At 38.7% G+C, this 20,532-nt stretch overlaps 1 protein-coding gene across 9 annotated transcripts in view; it reads left to right on the forward strand.

Annotated features, from left to right (window-relative positions):
* Positions 1 to 20,532, forward strand: part of adgrb1a (adhesion G protein-coupled receptor B1a) — a 585,075-nt gene that overhangs the window by 228,269 nt on the left and 336,274 nt on the right. The gene's annotated exons all lie outside the window — the stretch shown is intronic.

Genomic DNA, 20,532 nt, shown 5'->3' on the forward strand with positions numbered 1-20,532 from the left:
CAAGTTTGCCAACCTCCAGTCTTCCGGCACCTCACCTGTGACTATCGATGATACAAATATCTCTGCAAGAGGCCCAGCAATCACTTCTCTAACTTCTCACAGAGTTCTAGGGTACACCTGATTTATCCACTTTTACCCATTTCAAGACATCCAGCACTTCCTCCTCTATAATCTGGACATTTTGCAAGATGTCACCATCTATTTCCCTACAGTCTATATCTTCCATATCCTTTTCCACAGTAAATACTGATGCAAAATACTCATTTAGTATCTACCCCATTTTCTGTGGCTCCACACAAAGGCCTCCTTGCTGATCTTTAAGGGGCCCTATTTTCTAGGAAAAAGTGAGGACTGCAGATGCTGGGGATCAGAGCTTAAAAATGTGTTGCTGGAAAAGCGCAGTAGGTCAGGCAGCATCAAAGGAGAAGGAGAATCGACGTTTCGGGCATAAGCGGCACGGTGGCACAGTGGTTAGCACTGCTGCCTCACAGCGCCAGAGACCCGGGTTCAATTCCGGACTCAGGCGACTGACTGTGTGGAGTTTGCATGTTCTCCCCGTGTCTGCGTGGGTTTCCTCCGGGTGCTCCGGTTTCCTCCCACAGTCCAAAGATGTGCAGGTTAGGTGAATTGGCCATGCTAAATTGCCCTTAGTGTTAGGTAATAAGGGGTAAATGTAGGGGTATGGGTGGGTTGCGCTTCGGCGGGTCGGTAAGTAATCTAATCTAATCTAAACCAAGCCCTTTTTCAGGAAGGGCCCTATTTTCTCTCTAGTTACCCTTTGTTCCTTAATGTATTTGTAAAAACCCTTTGGATTCTCCTTAATTCTATTTGCCAACGCTATCTCATGTCCCCGTTTTGCCCTCCTGATTTCCCTCTTAAGTATACTCCTTTTTTCTTTATCCTCTTCTAAGGATTCACTCGATCTATCCTGTCTATACCTGACATATGCTTCCTTCTTTTCCTTAACCAAACCCTCAATTTCTTTAGTCATCCAGCATTTCCTATACCTACCAGCCTTTCCTTTCACACTATCAGGGATATACTTTCTCTGGATTCTTGCTATCTCATTTCTGAAGATTTCCCACTTTCCAGCTGTCCCTTTACCTGCGAACATCTGCCCCCAATCAGCTTTCGAAAGTTCTTGTCTAAAACCATTAAAATTGGCCTTTCTCCAATTTAGAACCTCAACTTTTAGAACTGGTCTATTCTTTTCCATCACTATTTTAAATCTAATAGAATTATGGTCGCTGGCCCATAGTGCTCCCCCACTGACACCTCAGTCACCTGCCCTGCCTTATTTCCCAAGAGTAGGTCAAGTTTTGCACCTTCTCTCGTAGGTACATCCACATACTGAATCAGAAAATTGTCTTGGTAGTTAAGATTCAACCACATTGCTGTAAATCTTGTGGACTACACTAGTTAAAGATAGCAGGTTTATTCTCTTATTGCACATAAGTAAACCAGGTGGGATTTTACGGTCACCGTTATTGGTTTGTTATATTATATTTGTTTACTCAAATTTTAAATTCTCATGGTGTGATTTGAACACATGTCTCCACATTGTCTCAGAAGAAAGATCACTGGAGTGAAACATTAACTCTGATTTCTCTCCATAGATGCTGCCAGACCTGCTGTGCTTTCCCAGAAATTTCTGTGCTTTCTCTAGATTGTTAGTTCAGTTCTTTGAATGATTAGTATAATAATGCAGCAACCAACATAGCACTGGTGGGTTTTAAAGAAATAGAGAAGGAAGATGAAGAGGGCAAGGGGATGAGTAAAAGTAGAGTGGCAAAAGTGAGGGGTCTTATGGAGGAGGGAGCGGTAGCAAGTAAGAGGAACTAGAAAAAACATCTGTCAGAAAAGTTTAGTCTTTGAATGTCATAATTCTGTCAGTGTGAGCTGTTGTGTGCAAGCTTAAGAGTTTTGTAAAGGTTAATTTAAAACTTACCTTCAGACAAAAGGGAATAATGAGAGGATCATCGATGTTATTGAGTGAAGAAAACTCCCAAATAATCTCAGCGTGAACATCAATAAATAATTTTTCAATAAGGAAAAGTTGATTTGAAGTTGTAAATAGCAGTAAGGACTTGGGACAGAAAAATGCTTTAAAATTGCTTTCGGCAAGACTGTGTATGAAGGGCTTTTGCTTGAAACGTCGATTTTTCTGCTCCTCGGATGCTGCCTGACCTGCTGTGCTTTTCCAGCACCACTCTAATCTAGACTCTGGTTTCCAGCATCTGCAGTCCTTGTTTTTACAAAGGCTGGCTATAGACAAGGTTTTTCTGGTACTTAAAATATGGCTAGATACCCCATCACATTAAGCATGGTACACACCGTTCTCATCATCAGACTCATACACAGTCTGTAGATCAGAGTAGTGCTGGAAAAGCACAGCATCCGAGGAGCAGAAAAATCGACGTTTCGGGCAAATGCCCTTCATACACAGTCTTGCCCAAAGCAATTTTAAAGCAATTTTCTGTCCCAAGTCCTTACTGCTGCTTGACCTGCTGTGCTTTTCCAGCACCACTCTAATCTAGACTATAGCCAGCCTTTGCAAAGTCTTCGAAAGGGGCATTTCAAAGAAATGCTGGATAGATATGCAGTCAAGGGTATGAACCAGTAACACACAAGACATGAGAGCAATCCAGAATTGTATGAGCAACACTATCAGGACAGAGCCTTTGTGTGGTAGGTGATAGAGCTATGAGAATAGATGATAGAATAACAAGGCTGAAGGTAAAGAATGTCCAAAATGTATCCATGCTACACGTTAGTTGAAGCAAGATTAGGTATATCATTAGAGTGAAATTATACTTTCAAGTAGAGATCTTAGTTATTGAGTTTTCTAATTTGGCATGAGAAGATGGTTACATTACGAGCCAATGGGATAGCTGATTCCTCCTATTTCATGACACAGTGTGGTTTTGCACTGTGTCATTGAAGATTCTGTGCAGACAGATTTCTTGATATAAATGTCTATTGTAGGCATTTCCATGAGAGATTTTTACTAGAGCTCCATAATTATACACGTAATCATTTTAAAGCAGTTACTATATGTTCCACCGTTGGGTTTGTTATTAACATAACAGGTCATTTATTATTGTTCATGGCAGACAGCATCATCCACAGGACTAGCAAGCATTCATGTACGTACCGAGACTTTTAAACTGGATTTCCCAATGATAAATATTACTGCTTAAGGCCGAAGTTGTAACTCACTCAACATTCCTGATAATATAATTGAGGAAGAGATTCCATTTGTTGCATGAGCAATACTGACAGATTAGCAGAGCCAATGAAGAAATATTGACCTTGAACCCTGACCTTGCTCTGCCCCCAGGTCAAGTTAGCAAGATTTCTCACTTACAATGGTTGAAAGAGGCTCTTCAAATGGTGCTAGTTTTTTAGGCACACAAGTACTGCTCGGCATGTTTCCAAAGTTAATTCATGTTGTGAATTACTTAATAAGATATTGACTAGTGAACCCAAACAAAACAAATAAACTATTCAGTCATTTTTGGTGAAATTGGGTTACAAATGTAGAGGATGGGATTAAGATCTGACTAAAACCATTTTGAACTGACACAATGAAACACATACCAGGTTATTACTATTAACTACATCAAGTAAGATTTTTTGACAGAAACAACTGCAATCCATTATGTAGCTTGATTGAGTTGATCAGTGCTAGATTTTACTTTTGTAACCATGCTCATATATTTCGGCAGAAACTTGAGCTGCAGGCCTCAATCCTTCAAGTACATTTGGGATACAACATCTTGATTATAATCAATGCTGAATTGGCACTCTTAGATATTCTAAGCCATCAGTCTGATCAGAAGTGGTTAACTGTCATTGACTGAATTAATAGGTGGCATTATAGATTGATGCACTTTGCCAAAGACTATTCAAATCTGAGCTTGAGTCCTTTCTCGTGCAAATTCTCAATTTGAAAAACACAGATAGGTCAAAATGTCAAACAATCTAGCTCAATGAGTGATACTTGAATGAGTGAAATATTCATAGGATGAGGTGTGGAAAGTCTGACTTTTATCTCATCAGTTATTACAAAGCAGAAGATCTTCTCTGGTGAAGTTCTTGTCTATGTATCCGAAATGCCTGATCACACACCTTTATTTATAAGCATGCATTTGTTCAATGCGTAAATGTAGCAATGCAGAATAAGCATGTTATTAGTATGCATATAATATTTTTGAGTGCTGAATCCAACACAGGAAGATTGTAATGGCACAGGACAGAAGTTTTACAAAATAAAAGTTTTGTTAATGATGGATGACTTACATTCACTTTTGTATCTTGATGTAATGGCTACAAAAGCTATATAAATAAGCTTTATGGTCACCTACTATGATAGAGCATTGGTTTTCAGCTTTTAAAAAATCTTTGCAAGAGAAAATACCCATGAAGCAAACAGGAGCACAAATAGAGACTTGTTCTCCAGCAAGCTACTAATCATCTTAAATTGCAGTGGGATGTGATTTTGATAAAGTTATGAAAAATATTTGCTATTTGTCACATAATCAGGTTCAAAAGTGTAGCACAGGAGCTTGATTTTTGGTATTTATTGTGTGAGTTGTGTAGCATTAAACTTATTAGTGTAAGATCTGCATGGGTTTATATAAGATATTTTATGAACTAAGTCAGCTAAGTATGTCGAAATTAGGAAGTTAGTAAGACACATCGTTGGTTCCATTAGCTTGTAGGATATTTATAAAGGATAGCATGTAAGTGGTATAACGTTAGATCCCAGTTCTGCTAACATCTGCCAGGATAGCTCGCAACTGACTAATATTGATGACTCATATTATTAACTTTATTATATGAGTCACAGGTTGATTTGCTTTCCTTGCTCATGTCAGTGCCCACCAAACAAGATGCAATAAAAGCAAAATAAATTCACCTTTGATGTGTCTTCAGCCTTGACAGTCAGCCAATCAGATTTTGTTTTGAACCTAACATGCAGCTCTCGAAAGATTGGTAGGCACTAACACACAAGAAAATTGAAAATATGCTTGAAGATCTGTTTAAAGGAATCTAAAATATCAAAGTGAGCAGATTCAATAAAGTAATAAATTAAATTGAAAAAGCAATATCAATAAAATCACTAGGCTATGAAATATGTTATATCAGTAAAAATTGAAGAAACCAAATAAGGAGCAGTACAGAAAAAGACTGCCAGGAAAGTTAAAAAAAAGTTTGCTATTATTTACAATTATAGTTGAAATGTACAACATTGAACTTATGGACATAGAATTACTCTGTGTGTTGTAGTGCCTTATTAGTGAAGAACAATGCAATGTTTCAAAATCACTTAATGTGAAGTGAAAATGTTATTAAAAATGGCTGAGCGAAAGAGGCTGAAATTTCCCAGAGGTGCTGACATGCTAAGGTTCAGCGATACACTACATACAAACTCTCTTGTGATTGAATGAGTACAGTGCAGGAACTTGTATTCTTTAACACAAGTCATGTCCTTTACTGTTTGACTCTTAGCACATGACTGACTGTACTGTCTGTTTTATCATCAGCTTAGGAGGCTTGCTTGATTTCTAACTTGTGCATCTGCTGTGCAGTAGACCCTGAATGTGACCGTGGATAACCTTGTAGTGGCAAAGAAAGAACAATGAAACTGAAAACTGGCTACTTGAAGGCCTTGCATTTAAATGGCTTTGAAATATAAATTGGGAGGCAAAAAAGAACATAGTCCTTTATGCTGGTTTGTTCTCATTAAAATGCCAAACTTTGAAGTATTTATTTGAAAAGGCTGAAGGACATTCAGCAGTCGAAGGACAACAAGTCATGATTGAAGTTTTGGGTCAGCAGCAAACCTGCTGCTATGGTGGTCTTTGTGTGCATTAAGTTTACACATTGATAATTCCTTCAAAGATATCTGTACTAAGAGTAACTATTTATTGTTCAGAGTACTAGCAATGTCAATTATTATAATTCCAGCCTCAGATTTTCTTTCCTGAGCTGCCGAGCAAGTAAATCTTTTTGCAAGTAAATCATTAGTCGAGGCTCTATTGCTGAAATTACTAAATCTCACCTTTTCAGTGCAACAGTTTTTTAAAAAAGCTGGTCAGTTAGGATTGGCCAAAGTCCTGGCAAATTGAAATCACACTTTTCCAGAATATGAATTACTGAAGTTAAACAAATTTAGAAACTTTTGTACATTTCATACCACAACAAGATGAATTATCCTAACAAGAGCTTTGTACTATTGACTTGGAGACAGGACATTCCTATTGAAGTGTGTGACTGAATTGAATGATGTCCTTTTTGTTGATCTGTTCCAATAAAATCCCATGGCAAGTCAGGAGGCATTGTAGATCAACCTTAAAAAGTGTGGAATTTAAAACAGCCTTGACTAGGTCAACTATCACCTCTGGTCTCAGCCTCATCCTCAATTTGATAGATTTTGGCAGCTCCAATGCAATCAACTTCCATTTGGCAGCTCAAAAAATAACCAGACAACTCCTGCAAATGCCACTCTGAACCATCTCGCAAAAGTATTTTACCATCTCAATATAGGGAGGCAGGTAATGACTGGGTGACGATGGTGTTGATAATCAGTGCAGCAAGTAGAAATGGAAACTGTAGCTCTGTGATTTTTAAAGATGGTCGGAGCCAGGGATAAACCTTTCTGTGTGATAGTCTTCCTTAAATGTCGTCAGTTGTCTCCCGGAAAAATCTTAAAATAATAATTTCTATAGAGCTGCTCAGACTTTGTTCTGCTTGGTTAAATGCCTTTCAGTGGCATTATGGAACCTGTTCTCTCCAAAGTGATGGTAAATTTGATTGCAAACTTTAATTTTCCATCGTCATCAAACTTATGGGATGTTCAGAATGAAAATCAAGGCAGAGTATAAACATTTGGCTTGCATTTGATCTTGTTTGCCAAGTGTTTACCTTGTCTTTCAGATTGATACAACAATTTCTGCACTGATGTAAATAGGAGGGAATAGATGTTTAGTAAAAACAGACAATTTTGGAGGCACTCAGCAGGTCTGACAGCACATGTGGTGAGAGAAGGTCAACATTTTGAGTCACTTATAACATTTCTTCATCACTGAAAGGTGTTGAAAAATAATATTTTTGTACTTGAAAGTATTTGTTTCAAATTTGAGAATACATAGTATTTTATGTTTACTTAATGGATGTGTAATTTGTGAATCAAAAGGCTATATGCAAAACTGGCGTGTGATTCTGTGAAATTTAGTACACCATGATAGAGAAGTCTTATGCAATTATTTTGTTTATAAGCTAACATGTCTTTGGGAAAGGGTTACGCAAAAAACATTTCATGCTGCAACCTCTTCTGCTCAGTCTTGTTGGCACAGCCAGCAAGTCCTCTCCCCCTTCAGAGTCACAACTGGTTGTATGCTAATTAGGGTGCCTGGGGCAGTGGTTTCTTCAGCTCTGTTGATGGTAGTTCATTTCTGTACTCTCATCAGGTACAAACTGCAGGATTGCTTCCTTCTAGGGAGCTTCCCATCTGCTGTGTTGATTCACTCTACTTCAGAAATCAGAATAGGTTGGGTTATTGAAATTAGACTCAATAAAACTTTTCTATCCATTTGTTAGCTTTTAAAATAAATCACTGCATTAGATATTTGCATTTTCTCTTCATGCTCTCAGTGTGGTTGTTTGTTTTGAGGCCAGCTGTGTAATGAAATGTGCATTCTCTGACAGCATGTCGCTGTAACTTCAATGTAACAATTGATCATGATTAAATTTTTACTGAAATATAAGTAGTGTTGTCACCCTAACCCTGCCGATTTGAATTAATGAAAATATCACATCATCAGGCCACGTTTCACAGGCTAAGCTGCAACTCTACTTTATTTTCTCAAAAAAACTATTCAAAAAAGGAAAAATGTAATGACTGTGACTGACTAATTTAGCTCCTATGCTAAGGGTAAAGGACAGAAATAGGTGAAAAATGCTGAATTTTACTAGCACTACCTGTTTCATAGAACATAGAACATAGAAATGTACAACACAGAACAGGCCCACGATGTTGTGCCGAAGTTTAATCCTAATGTAAAATATAATAACTTAATGTACGCACCCCTCAACTCACTGCTATCCCTGTGCATGTCCAGCAATCACTTAAACGTCCCCAATGACTCTGCTTCCACCACCACAGCTGGCAATGCATTCCATACATTCACAACTCTCTGCATAAAGAACCTACCTCTGACGTCTCCTTTATACCTTCCTCCTAATATCTTCAAACTATGACTCCTCATACCAGTCAATCCAGGCCTGGGGAAAAGTCTCTGGCTATTGACTCTATCTATTCTACTCATTATCTTGTATACCTCGTTCAGGTCTCCTCTCTTCCTCCTTCTCTCCAGAGAGAAAAGTCCAAGCTTATTCAACCTTTTTTCATAAGGCATGCCCTCCAATCCAGGCAGCATCCTGGTTAAACATTCTTTGCACCTTCTCCAAAGTCTCTGTACCTTACGTATAGTAGGGCGACCAGAACTGGACACAATATTCCAAGTTTCATGATTAGATCTTCATCCACCCTATTTTTTGAGTTAGAGTTTGACAGTTTTTGAAACTTGCACTGAAATACTATGGGCTTAATGTAGAAAATTTGCTCTTTTGTCTTCCTCATACTCTGTGTGTCACCCCATGTTGACTTGAGTGTCTCCAGGCTGCTGAGATTAAGAAGTTAAAAAGGGCTGTTTTCCCTGGAGCATTGGAGGCTGAGGGGTGACCTTATAGAGGTTTATAAAATCATGAGGGGTATGGATAGGGTATATAGACAAGGTCTTTTCCCTGGGGTGGGGGAGTCCAGAACCAGTGGGCAGAGGTTTAGGGTGAGAGGTAAAGAGACCCAAGGGGCAACTTTTTCAAGCAGAGGGTGGTGCATGTGTGGAATGGGCTGCCAGAAGAAGTGGTGGAGGCTGGTACAATTATAACATTTAAAAGGCATCTGGATGAGTATATGAATAGGAAGGGTTTGGAGGGATATGGGCCATGTGCTGACAGGTGGGGCTAGATTGGGTTGGGATATCTGGTCAGCATGGACGAATTGGACAGAAGGGTCTGTGTCTGTGTTGTACATCTCTATGACTCTATGAGTCTATAAAAGAAGAGTAGATTGATTAAGCGGGCACTGTATTGCCAGTCAGAAAGAAGGTTGCAATCTCTTGTCAGTTATCCTCCTCCTGTTCTTGGCTTGCAGCCTCTGGAGGAAAGCATAATGATTGTTGGCATGTCAGTTGTGCAGTTCCAAGATGAAAAGGTGAACCTTAAGCAGGAACTGTTAGTACATAGGGAAAAAATTATATGTTCGCCAACTCTCTGATGGCACATTGCGTACCATATCTCCATCTTCAAATGCCAGGTCAGATCGGCTTCCAATGATTGACAATCCTCTTCTTCATGATGAGTTACTATGGACATGTGCTTCTTCCCCTGCAGTCTCCAAATTTTGCCGTTATATTTATCAGGATTCATGAAAAGGCTGGATAAGAATAGATGGTAAAAATACAAGGTTTTAGGAAGTAACACTTAAACATGCCCACATGCATTCCAGAATGTGAGTTAGGTGGTATATCTGCTCCTTAGAATATGGTATACTCAGGCATAGATTACCAGTTTACCTCTCAGCTTTTAAGTAATCTTCACAAACTCGCAATTCACTTACATTTGCAGTAAATGTATACAATAACTTTTTAAAATTCTTTCATGGAATTTGAATGTTACTGGGAAGGCCAACATTTTTTGCACTTGCCTAATTGCCTTTGAGCTATAGAGCCCATCTAGTGCAAGTAGACTTTCAGTGCTGTTAGGAAAAGGGAGCTTTGCTTTTTGACAAAGTGACATGGAAGGAATGCTGATTTTGCTGCCAGTCAGGATGGTGTGTGACTTTAGGGAATCTTGCAGCTGGTTGTGTTTTGATGGATCTGCTGTCCTTATCCTTCTAGGTGGTACAGGTCATGGGGTTTGAAAGGTGTTATTTGCAAGTTGCTGCAATATGTATGTTTTATTTGACACAGACTGCTGCTGTCAGAGGGGGTAAATATTTAAGATGGTGGGACATGGTGTTGATCAACAGGCTACTTTGTAGTGGATGGCTTTGAAATTTTTGCGTGTTGTTGGATCTACACTCAGTTAAGTGATTGGTGTAAGTTCCATCGCAGTCCTGATTTGAAACTTGGAGACAGTGGACAGTCTTTTGGGAGACAATACCTGTATAGATATCCCAGTCTTTGACCTGTAGCTACACTTCTAACACTGTAGCAAGACATTTAAAAAGTATTTAGATGCACATTTGTAATGCCAAGGCATACAAGATTGAGGGCAAAGTGTTGGAAAATGGGACCATAACTGATAGGTGGGTGTTTTTGACCAGCAGAGACTCGATGGGCTGAAGAACTTTCTTTTGTGCTGTTGACCTCTATAAGAGGTCTCATCCTCCTTTATCATCCACGTGGTGCATACTGCTGCATTAATTGCATTTTTCCTGGACGTTTCAGCAATAACTTTGCTGTAGCTAATAGAACAATGCTTCGGCAACATTGTTAAAAAAAATCTTTTCTGCTTCTCTCAACTGCTTTTAAATAGCACCTCCCCACAGTCTTTCATCTCTTTCAATGGATTAAATGCTGTAAAAACGATGCTGTTCCCTCCCTTCTGAACTTCCACTGGTGCATCATGAAGCCAAATGTTCAGAGTTATTAAATCCAGAGGCATTGAAGTAAGCAAAAAAATTGATCCCCATGTGTAATATTTAGTTACAACTGAATTATTATGAATTACCACTTTTCAGGCATTACATAAATACTGTTGTGAGTTCATTGTGCCCTAGGTCATTGAGAAATTTGCCTTGGATGGTGAATCTGTGGAACATAAATATGATTAAGAAAGGGAACAAAAGTACTTTACCAAGTGCGTTTAACTTCCTTTGAAAACAGCACTGATTTAAGCGGCATAAACATGTACTCAATGATGTGCTGCTTCCTGACAGCACTCTACTAGTGAGTGCTTATGTGTGTGTGTTAATGAATTTGTGTAATTTAGAACCAATCAATAGTTCTTTGGTACTTATTGTTTGTTTTTTGAGTGATGGAGTGCATTCACTTTGAAACAAGAAAATTTCAGCACAGTTCAATCAAGATATATAAGTTATATAATGAAAGTTTTATATTTCAAGAAATGATAGTTGCTTCTGTGCTATGTTCCCTGTGGAAACTATTTTCTTTAAAAAGGTAGAATTTCCCAGCAAATAATATAAAGATTTGCAAGCCAATTGTTCTTTACTGTAACAAATACAATTAAGTCTGCATAGACTAAAAGTTACTTAAGAGGCAATTAACATGCCAACCTACCTGATGAAGGAGAGCGGCACTCCGAAAGCTAGTGCTTTCAATTAAACCTGTTGGACTATAACCTGGTGTTGTGTGATTTTTAACTTTGTACAACTTACAAACAAAGTATTGACAAACTAATAAATTCATCCAAATTAGCTTTTAACACCTATGTACATTATAATATGCCCTCAGCATATTTGTCTTGGGTCCCTCACATGTCTTAGTTTTCCAGCAGGCTACCTTCATCCTGCAGTCCAAACGCAACTCTGGCAATGTACTTTGAACGTCTTGTCGCTCTTCTTACTGAGTATGATTGTACGCTCATATTCACCTTTAGCTGAAAGGCTCACTCTGGCTCCTTGGTTCTTGAATCAGCAAATCTCCAGTCTATTCCATTTTCTTTGTAAAAGAAAACCAACTTTAACAAGCACCCGGCTGTTATGAAAACAGAAATAGCTTGAGAAACTCAGCTGTTCTGGGAGCATTTGTTGAGAGAAAACACAGTTAATATTTTGAGCCCAGTGACCCTTCAGAACAACAAGATTCACCTCCCAATCTTCTAAACCCCAATGAGTGGAGCGCCAATCTGTTTATCCTTTGTTGATAAGACAATCCTTTCATATCAAGGATTATACTGTTAAGAATGATGTCTTCCAATTATCTGAACTCCCCTTGTCTTTTCTGTTCCCATACTTAACAATAAGGTAGAGGTAAAAAAACTGCCTTACTATACAAAGCAAACTTTGTGCCTAAGTATTTTTCATGGAATAATGAGAGGGAAGTATTTCCTTGGAAGGCAGTAAAAATATGAAAGGGTAGAATTTCTGAAGAGCTCCATTGATTGTCATTAATGCAATTTGTTACACCTGACTGGGTTAAAGCTGGAAATAAAATACTTCTATTCGTCACAAATGTCAGCAAGTACACAAAGTTCCCAATGTACATATCAGGTAAAGGAGGAGAAAGTGAAGACTGCAGATGCTGGAGACTCAGAGTCGAAAAGTGTGGCGCTGGAAAAGCACAGCAGGTCAGGCGGTATCTGAGCAGGAAAGTCAACATTTTGGGCATAAGCCCTTCAGCAGCAATATGTCAGGTAAATCCAATTTACGTGCACCAAGTTTCTATACTTAATACAAACTATTATTTATTACAATTTAACAAATCCCAACTGCAGGTAAATAACTCTGATCTGTCAACATATTGCTGTACTGGCTAAAGGTCTAAACCACCACACAGACACATATACTTGCACATTGACACAGACAGACAAAATAGAAAATTCTTGCTTTGGGTAGAGGGGGAATATAAACAATCTTAAATTGAGGAGTTCTTTATATATCTTCAGAGCTTTCTGACAGACAATTCTGTGAAAATAATCAATTCTAAAGCACAGAATTGACTCGCCATCACTTTGTTGAGTGAGGATAATTTTGGCACAGCAATTGCCATTTCTGATATTTGTGACATTTGCTGAAGTGAATCTCAAATGGTTGACAAATTGTTACTTCAATACTTGAAATTGCAACTCAGTCCTCTGACTTAGTTAATATCGCTACTTTAATATATGGAATTATACATGAAATGGAAATATTCAATCTTTTCATAAACATTGAGGTTTATCAATTTCTGTGATAGTACAATGTTATGATTAACACCTTTTGTATAAAAAAAACAAACTGGGTAAGAACCTGTTTAGGAATGAGATAGACTATTAAAAAGGGCCAGAAGACATCACTAAATGCTTGGAGACAATGATGATTCCCAGGCTGGTGGGATGTTGAAAATAGGTCAGTGAAAGCCACCGGCAAGTAGGTAAAATACATCATCTAAGCTGCAGTTAGTGACATTATTGTGTGTTTTATATTTGAGGCATTTCTGTAGGAGAATTTATAGTTGTGTTTCTCAGATGAAGAAATTACTCAGGAGTTCTTGCAACCCGGATAGTCTGAGAGAAAGATCTCTAAGTGAAAGGCATTTTAGCCTTTCATGTTCCTATTGATGTGAGCAATTAGTAGTCAAGCTTGTTCAGAGAAATGAATTGATTTATTAGATTTTCTGCTAGCTAGCTATTTATTTAACTTGCCATTAATACCTTGAAAATTGCAAGACTAGAATTCTAACATAAAAGGTATAGAAATCCTGGTAAAAGACAATGATATGCTTCAGTAAAATTGCCTTTCTGGGCTTATTTTTTAAATTGTCATGTCAAGTCTTTCCTTCCTGTTATATTGATTTGAGGTAACACAGAAAATCTTTATGGATGTGATTACTTTGACTGCAGAAGCGAAAAGGAGAATGGGTTATGTTCACACAAAATGTATGAACTCATGAAGACATGAGTTGAAAAATCTGTTGCTGGAAAAGCGCAACAGGTCAGGCAGCATCCATTCTCCTTGGATGCTGCCTGATCTGCCGCGAAAACTCCTTGAATGCTGCCTGACCTGCTGCCCTCCTTGGATGCTGCCTGACCTGCTGTACTTTTCCAGCAACACATTTTTCAGCTCTGATCTCCAGCATCTGCGGTCCTCACTTTCTCCTCATGAAGACATGAAAACTAAGTGGAAAAATATTATGAAATATCTCATATAGTTTAAAGCATAAAAGGTGACTAGGAATGAGTTTGGACTGGAAGACAATCTCAGATTTCCATTTAATTAATGTGCTTGAATCTCTTCTTACCATCAAAAAAGGCTGTGTTTCAGTCCGTATTGAAGGGCTTGCCATTTGCTGTTGATGCATTTTTAGAACTGATTTTGAAAATAAACTAAAATGGCTTTATCAAAGATAGGTTATTTTGCAACATTTATATGGGTATGCCATTCTATAGATATATTAATGGCAAACAATTCATATTCCTGGTTGGAAAGTAATAATCACTACTCCACTGAGATTTCTTTTGCATTTGTTTATGGACTCACAACCACACTGGATGTGTTCTCAGGGCAGTTCACAATCTACGAATCTGTAAACCTCATTTGGCCTCTTTTTACTCTTTGAGTGCTTTTGAGAAAGAACCAAGTATTTGAGAAAGTATTCATTGACAAAGAACCAAGGGCAAAGTTTATTCTTAAACAAAGGTTAATTTATTGTAAATCTGCAAACTTTATTGCGCATTTATTCAAGTAAAAGTGATCATGTCATTATCTAAAATGTATATACAAGATTTAAAGTAAGGACACCATGCTTATAAAGATGCAAGTACGATCAATCTCGAAGATTGTTATATGACTAGCTTTCACAAAGACTTTTCTTTCCACAGCGAGTCAAAAACTTGAAATCATATTCCAGCATCCAGATTTTGGAAAGACACAGGAAGTTTTCATATTAGTCTGTGGTTACAGCACTTGCAGATTGTCTTTTTATCAATCTTTGTAAATGTTCGTTGAATTTTAAACAACCTCTTCCTGGGCTAAGTCCTGCTATGGAATTTGAATTCAAGAAAAATTTTAAACTTCGGGTCGAACAATGCTCATGAAACCACGTTTGATTATCAGAAAAATCCATCTGGTTCATTAGGGAAGGAAACTGCTGTCCAGGTCTGGTCTGATCTACATGTGACTCCAGATCAACAGTAATGTGGTTGAATCTGTCGGGGCAATTAGGGATGCTGAATTTGAGAGCACTGCCCACATCTCATGAATGATATTTTACAAAAGTTCCATTTGTGTTTAATGTCAATTGAAACCTACAATAGTATCACAGTGATGTTTGTTGTGGGAGCCACTTTGTATCTTTCTTTGTTCATTGACCAATCATATAACATTATAATTACACAGTCAAGGCCAGAAGGTGTGTTTGTCGCTGCCAGGACATCTTTTTCAACTGAGAAGGCCCCTTAATAATCTTCATTGCCCCCCACCCTCCTCATACCTGCCCAAATCCCCAGTCCCATTTAACCCACCCACTCATACTTCTGGTGTGGGAATTCAGAATTGGAATTCATAGTCACAGTAAGGCTAAAGTCTTTCACATAGGTTTGGCATCACTGCTTGGCTTTTTCTTTGCCCCTGTTCATAAATTCCAATGAGAGTTCACGATTCACTAAGGTATAGCTTGCAGCCATGGGTCATGGATTTGCCAGATAATTGTATAACCTAATAAAACTTTTCTTTGATCCTGGTTATATGCTGTAGCCAGGCAGTAGCATCCAAAACTTACACAGGTACCACAAACAACTGGAGAGGTGGCAGCGTAGTGATATTATTGCGAGACTGCTAATTCAGTGATCCAGCTAATATTCTGGGGACCTGCATTAACATTCCACCATGGCAGATGGTGGAATTTCAAATCAGGAAACATCTGGAATTGAGAGACTAATGATGATCTTGAAATGATTACCAGGAAAAGCCCATCTGGTTCACTAATATCCTTCAATAAATTACCAGTAACCAATTACCCTGCAGTAATGTAACATTTCTAGACAGTCAAGTTTTGTTAATAAATAGATAACACTTTGCATTGTGTGATAAATATTTTCTCATTTTACGTCAAAATTAATCACACTTACAAAACCCATCATGAAGCATGTTACAGGAGATCCATGTATCACAGATGCTGGAACCCTGAAAGATAAACAGGAAATATTGGAAATACTCAGAGGCCTAGCAGCATTTATGGGGAGTGAAGTGAAGTTTCTTGTTCACAATTTGAATTAAAGAATCATAACATCTCAATGGTGCAGATAGAGGCTATTTGGCCCATCAAGTCTGCATTGATCCCCAAACAACATTCCACCACAGACCAAGCTTCTCACCCTATCCCCATAACTCTGCATTTGCTGAGGCTAATCCACCTAGTCTGCACATCTTTGCACTGTGGGAGGAAACCGGAGCACCCAGAGGAAACTCACTCAGACATCGGGAGAACATGCAAACTCCAGATACCTAAGGCTGGAATTGAACAAGGGTCCCTAGCACTGTGAGGCAGCAGTACAGACTACTGCTAATCTGAATTAGTTATGATTTAGAGTGAATGGCCTCTCTTTCCCTCTACACAGAGGTCACCAGATGTGCTAAGCATTTCCAACACATGTCCTTTTGCCCCCTAAAAGGAACATTATCTCCTTATGAGTTTCTCATTCTGATTCAGCAAGAAACCTGTTGGAAGAAAGCTGCTGAAAATCTCATCTGGGGAATTTTTAAGAAAAGAATTAAGGTATAAAAGTTAGCTGAGCGAAAAAAAAAATCAATCTTGAAGCAATACACTGATAATTCTTCGAAATGGGTAATTAATAAAAATTAAAATAATAAAGTAGCAAGCAACTCTTTTAGAGTCATAGATTTATACAGTTGTACAGCATGGAACAGACCCTTCAGTCCAATTCATCCATGCCAATCAGATATTTTAAATTAATCTCGTCCCATTTGCCAACATTTGGCCCATATCCCTTTGGACTCATCCAGGTAGAATCATAGAATCCTTACAGTGTGGAAGCAGGCATATTTGGCCCATCAAAGCCACACTGACTCTTCTGAATCTAGACCCACCTGCCCTACCCTTGTAACCCTGAATTTCCCATTGGTAAACCACCTAGCCTGCATATCCCTGAACACTAGGGACAATTTGGCATTGCCGAACCACCTTACTTGCACATCTTTGGACTATGGGAGGAAACCCATGCAGACATGGGAAGATTTCCAGACAGACAGTCCCTAGAGACTGGAATCGAATCCGGGTCCCTGGCACTGTGAGGCAGCAGTGCTAACCGTTGTGTCACCCTGTATGCTTATCCAGATCCCTTTAAATGGTGTAATTGCACCAACCTCCACCAATTACTCAGGCAGCTCATTCCATACACGAACCACCCTCTGCATGAAAACGTTGACCCTTTTAAATCTTTCCCCTCTCACCTTAAAACTATGCCCTCAAGGTTTGGACTGCCCTACCCTGGGGAAACATCTTGGCTATGCATCCTATCCATGCCCTTTTTGATTTTGTAAGTCTCTATAGTCTCTGATGTTCTAGGGAGAAAGGCCCGCAGCCTTTTTTGCCAAAAAAGCAGAGCTAGAGAAAATCAGATAAGTCCCAATTTCACATTGCTGGGGAAGGGGAAGGGAACTAGGGTCAAGATAATATGTTGGATGTAATAAACACAGGCATTGCACTTGTCTCTGGTGGTGCAGACCCCAGCAAATTGCAAAGGAATGTTGTGTGTGTGTGTGTGTATATATACACACACACACTTCTGGATACATATGTCTGGCTTATTCCCAGTTAAACACACAATCACACATAGTCACTCACTCACATATTACCCACGCATTGACTTTTCCCAGAATCACACTTTTTAAAATCAATTTTAAGCCTGTTTTAATATAAACACTCAAATGAGTAGTAGCTCAGTGCTGCACTGCCTCATGCAACCAAAGGCACTAAGGTGTGTGTACTGCTCACTATTTCTTCCACAAGTTTTATCCGTTCCAGTTGTGTACTTCTTTCTCCCTTTCATTGAGTGGACTAGCGATACAATGCATTTTGTTTTTAAGAGAATGTCAAATGTATTCCTGCTCCCTTCATGTTGGTAGATAGGTGATTGCAGGTTGTGTTCAAATACTTCACAATTACTTGCGGTCCAAAATGGAGATGGTGTTATTGATTAATTAATGAGGATTAATATCGCTGAGCAAGTATTTGAGGCGGATGTGAAGGCTGCACAATATGCTACTTCTTCACTCTGCCGAACACTCCAATTGCCTTACATCTCATTATTGTTGCAAATACTACTCCTACCTCTTTGGCCTGCTCTGTCGTGTTGATGTGAGGGTGACTCCTGTAGAGTTGGTAAGGTGAGAGTGTGACAAAGGCTGAACTACATCACCCAGGATTCACTCTGGCTTTCAAAACAAACATATAGACTCAAGCTCTCACTCGAGAGTTGTATCTAAGGCACAGGAACACCTGTGTTTATGTCCTTATGTCCAAGTTCTTGATCTAAGAGGTGGTTCATTGAGAGGGGTACAATGCTGCTTGTAAATGCAATGGCAAAATAGTGAGCCCAGAATGCCTGAAGAACTTTGTGAATGTCCTCACCTGTGCCTTACCAACAAATCACTTTCTTGAATTGTCACGTACGTGTGATGCATAAATCACAGTGCTTTTGGGCTGGAGTTCCAGGATTTAAACCAGTGACAGGAAAGGAAGAGTGCTTTATTTGATATTCAGGATGATATACAATTAGCAAGGAAACTTGAAGGTGATAATATTCCAAAGTACCTACTGCCCTTCTTCATGAAGTTTGTTGAGATTTAAAGTTTTTAAAATGGTGCCATTAGATTTTTGGTGAGTTGTTGCATGGCATCTTGTAGATATTACATACTGCTGCTACTACCTGGTACTGGAAGGAATGCACATTTAAGCCAATAGAGGAGATGGAAATCCAGTGGGTCACTATTTTATCAAGCTTCTCGAGTGTTGTTGGAGCTGCATCCATCTAGTTGTGCCGAGAGTATTTCACCACCATCATGATTTCTGTCCTGTAGGTGGTGAACAGACTTTGAACAGCAAGGGGATGAATTAAATGCTGTAAAATTCTTTATCTTTGACCTGTTCATTTCTTTAATTATTTATATGGCTAGCCTATTTCAGTTTCTGGTCATTAGTAATCCCCTGGGGGGATTGAGTAAATAATAATGTAATTGTATATTGATACATAGGTAGTCATGTTGTCTCTTGTTGGAGATGGGCATTGCCTGATGCCTATGAGAGTGTTGCTTCCACTTATCAATTAAAACCTGAAGCCTGAATGTTGTGCAAATCTGCAGTAGACTGCTTCATTACTTGAGGAGTTTTGAATGTCACTGAGATTTGTACTGCTAATGACTGTTGCTCCAAAGGACTTCCAAGTGGAAAAGTTTTAATTGAACCTTTGTTACTTAAAATTAACTTTCCCCCTCCTGCTACTCTGAGTAATTGCCCATTACTCCCATTCTCTATTTCCCACCTTGAAGCCAGCTAGCAATCCATTTTGCCACTTATGCCTGGCTCCACACTCTTAAACCTTCTTCATTAGTGTATTGTGGATCACCTAAACAAAAGCTTTGTTTTTGAAAATGATTACGTATCATATCACATTTATTCAACGAGTCTATTTTCACAAGAATTTCAGGGTGGTCGGGGGTGGAGCAAACTGTTTCTCCAATGGAAAGAGTCAAAACCATGAAAATACCATGAAGAATCGTATGGGCAAAGGCCCTGCCTTTGAGTAAAATTATTCCATGCAGGTGGTCAAAGGACGGTGAAGAAACCTCAAGGAGCAGGTTAAATTTGACTTGAGTAATTCTCAATAAGAAAGATTTCCTCAGCAAGAGCAAACTACTGTGGAAAGTACTGAAATAAAAGCAGAACGTATTGGAATTCCAGAGCAGGTCTCGCTGTTCCTGTTGTTAAATCTGTCTCTGTACTTGGAACGCTATGTACCATCAAATTTTCACAAACATAGAGGCAGAAGTGGATAAGGACAGCAACTCAGAAAAGTAAAAGTTTAAACTGCTTTCAATAAAGGATTTAGATTGCACTTGATCAGTTGGCTCCTGCTCTTTTTATCATAACAGTTTAAATCAAATCCATTCATTACCACAGAATTCTTCTCACACACAAAATGGAACCATTTTCTGTTATTCCGATAGAATTAATAATAACTTACTAAGCTAAATATAGCTTGTCTTTTGAAACCACATGATTTGGATGTTGAAACATGCTTTTCGCATAGCCACCAGCAAGCTTAATATAAAGCATAATCTATTCCTTGTGCTGAAGATGAAATCACATTACTCAGTAGTTTACTGATACGCAAGATGCTGTAGCCAGATTTCTTACCTATTTGCTGTTGTACAGAATTCATCATTGGAAATTTACAAGTTTTCTCGACATGCCAGTGGTATTTTGTCCTCTTGTGGATTATCTGAAGGCTTCCTGTTCCTCAGCTTGTCCAGTGCATAAGATCCAAATACCAGACTCAAAAGCTACTGATTTTCTTTGGGCGTTCAATAACATTAATTTACAACTGAGTTGTGCTGTCAGGAACAGGACATAATCAAGTACCTGCTCATTGAATGGATGACTAACATTCTGATTGGACTTTAATAGAAGGGATCGGAGCTGTCTAATTTGGAAAGGCTGCCAATGTTGTGATAGGTAAAGATTGGGACACTTTTGATGTTCTGCCACCGAATGTTACTTGCAC

The sequence above is a fragment of the Chiloscyllium plagiosum genome, chromosome 4, assembly GCF_004010195.1.
Source record: "Chiloscyllium plagiosum isolate BGI_BamShark_2017 chromosome 4, ASM401019v2, whole genome shotgun sequence".
Taxonomy (NCBI): domain Eukaryota; kingdom Metazoa; phylum Chordata; class Chondrichthyes; order Orectolobiformes; family Hemiscylliidae; genus Chiloscyllium; species Chiloscyllium plagiosum.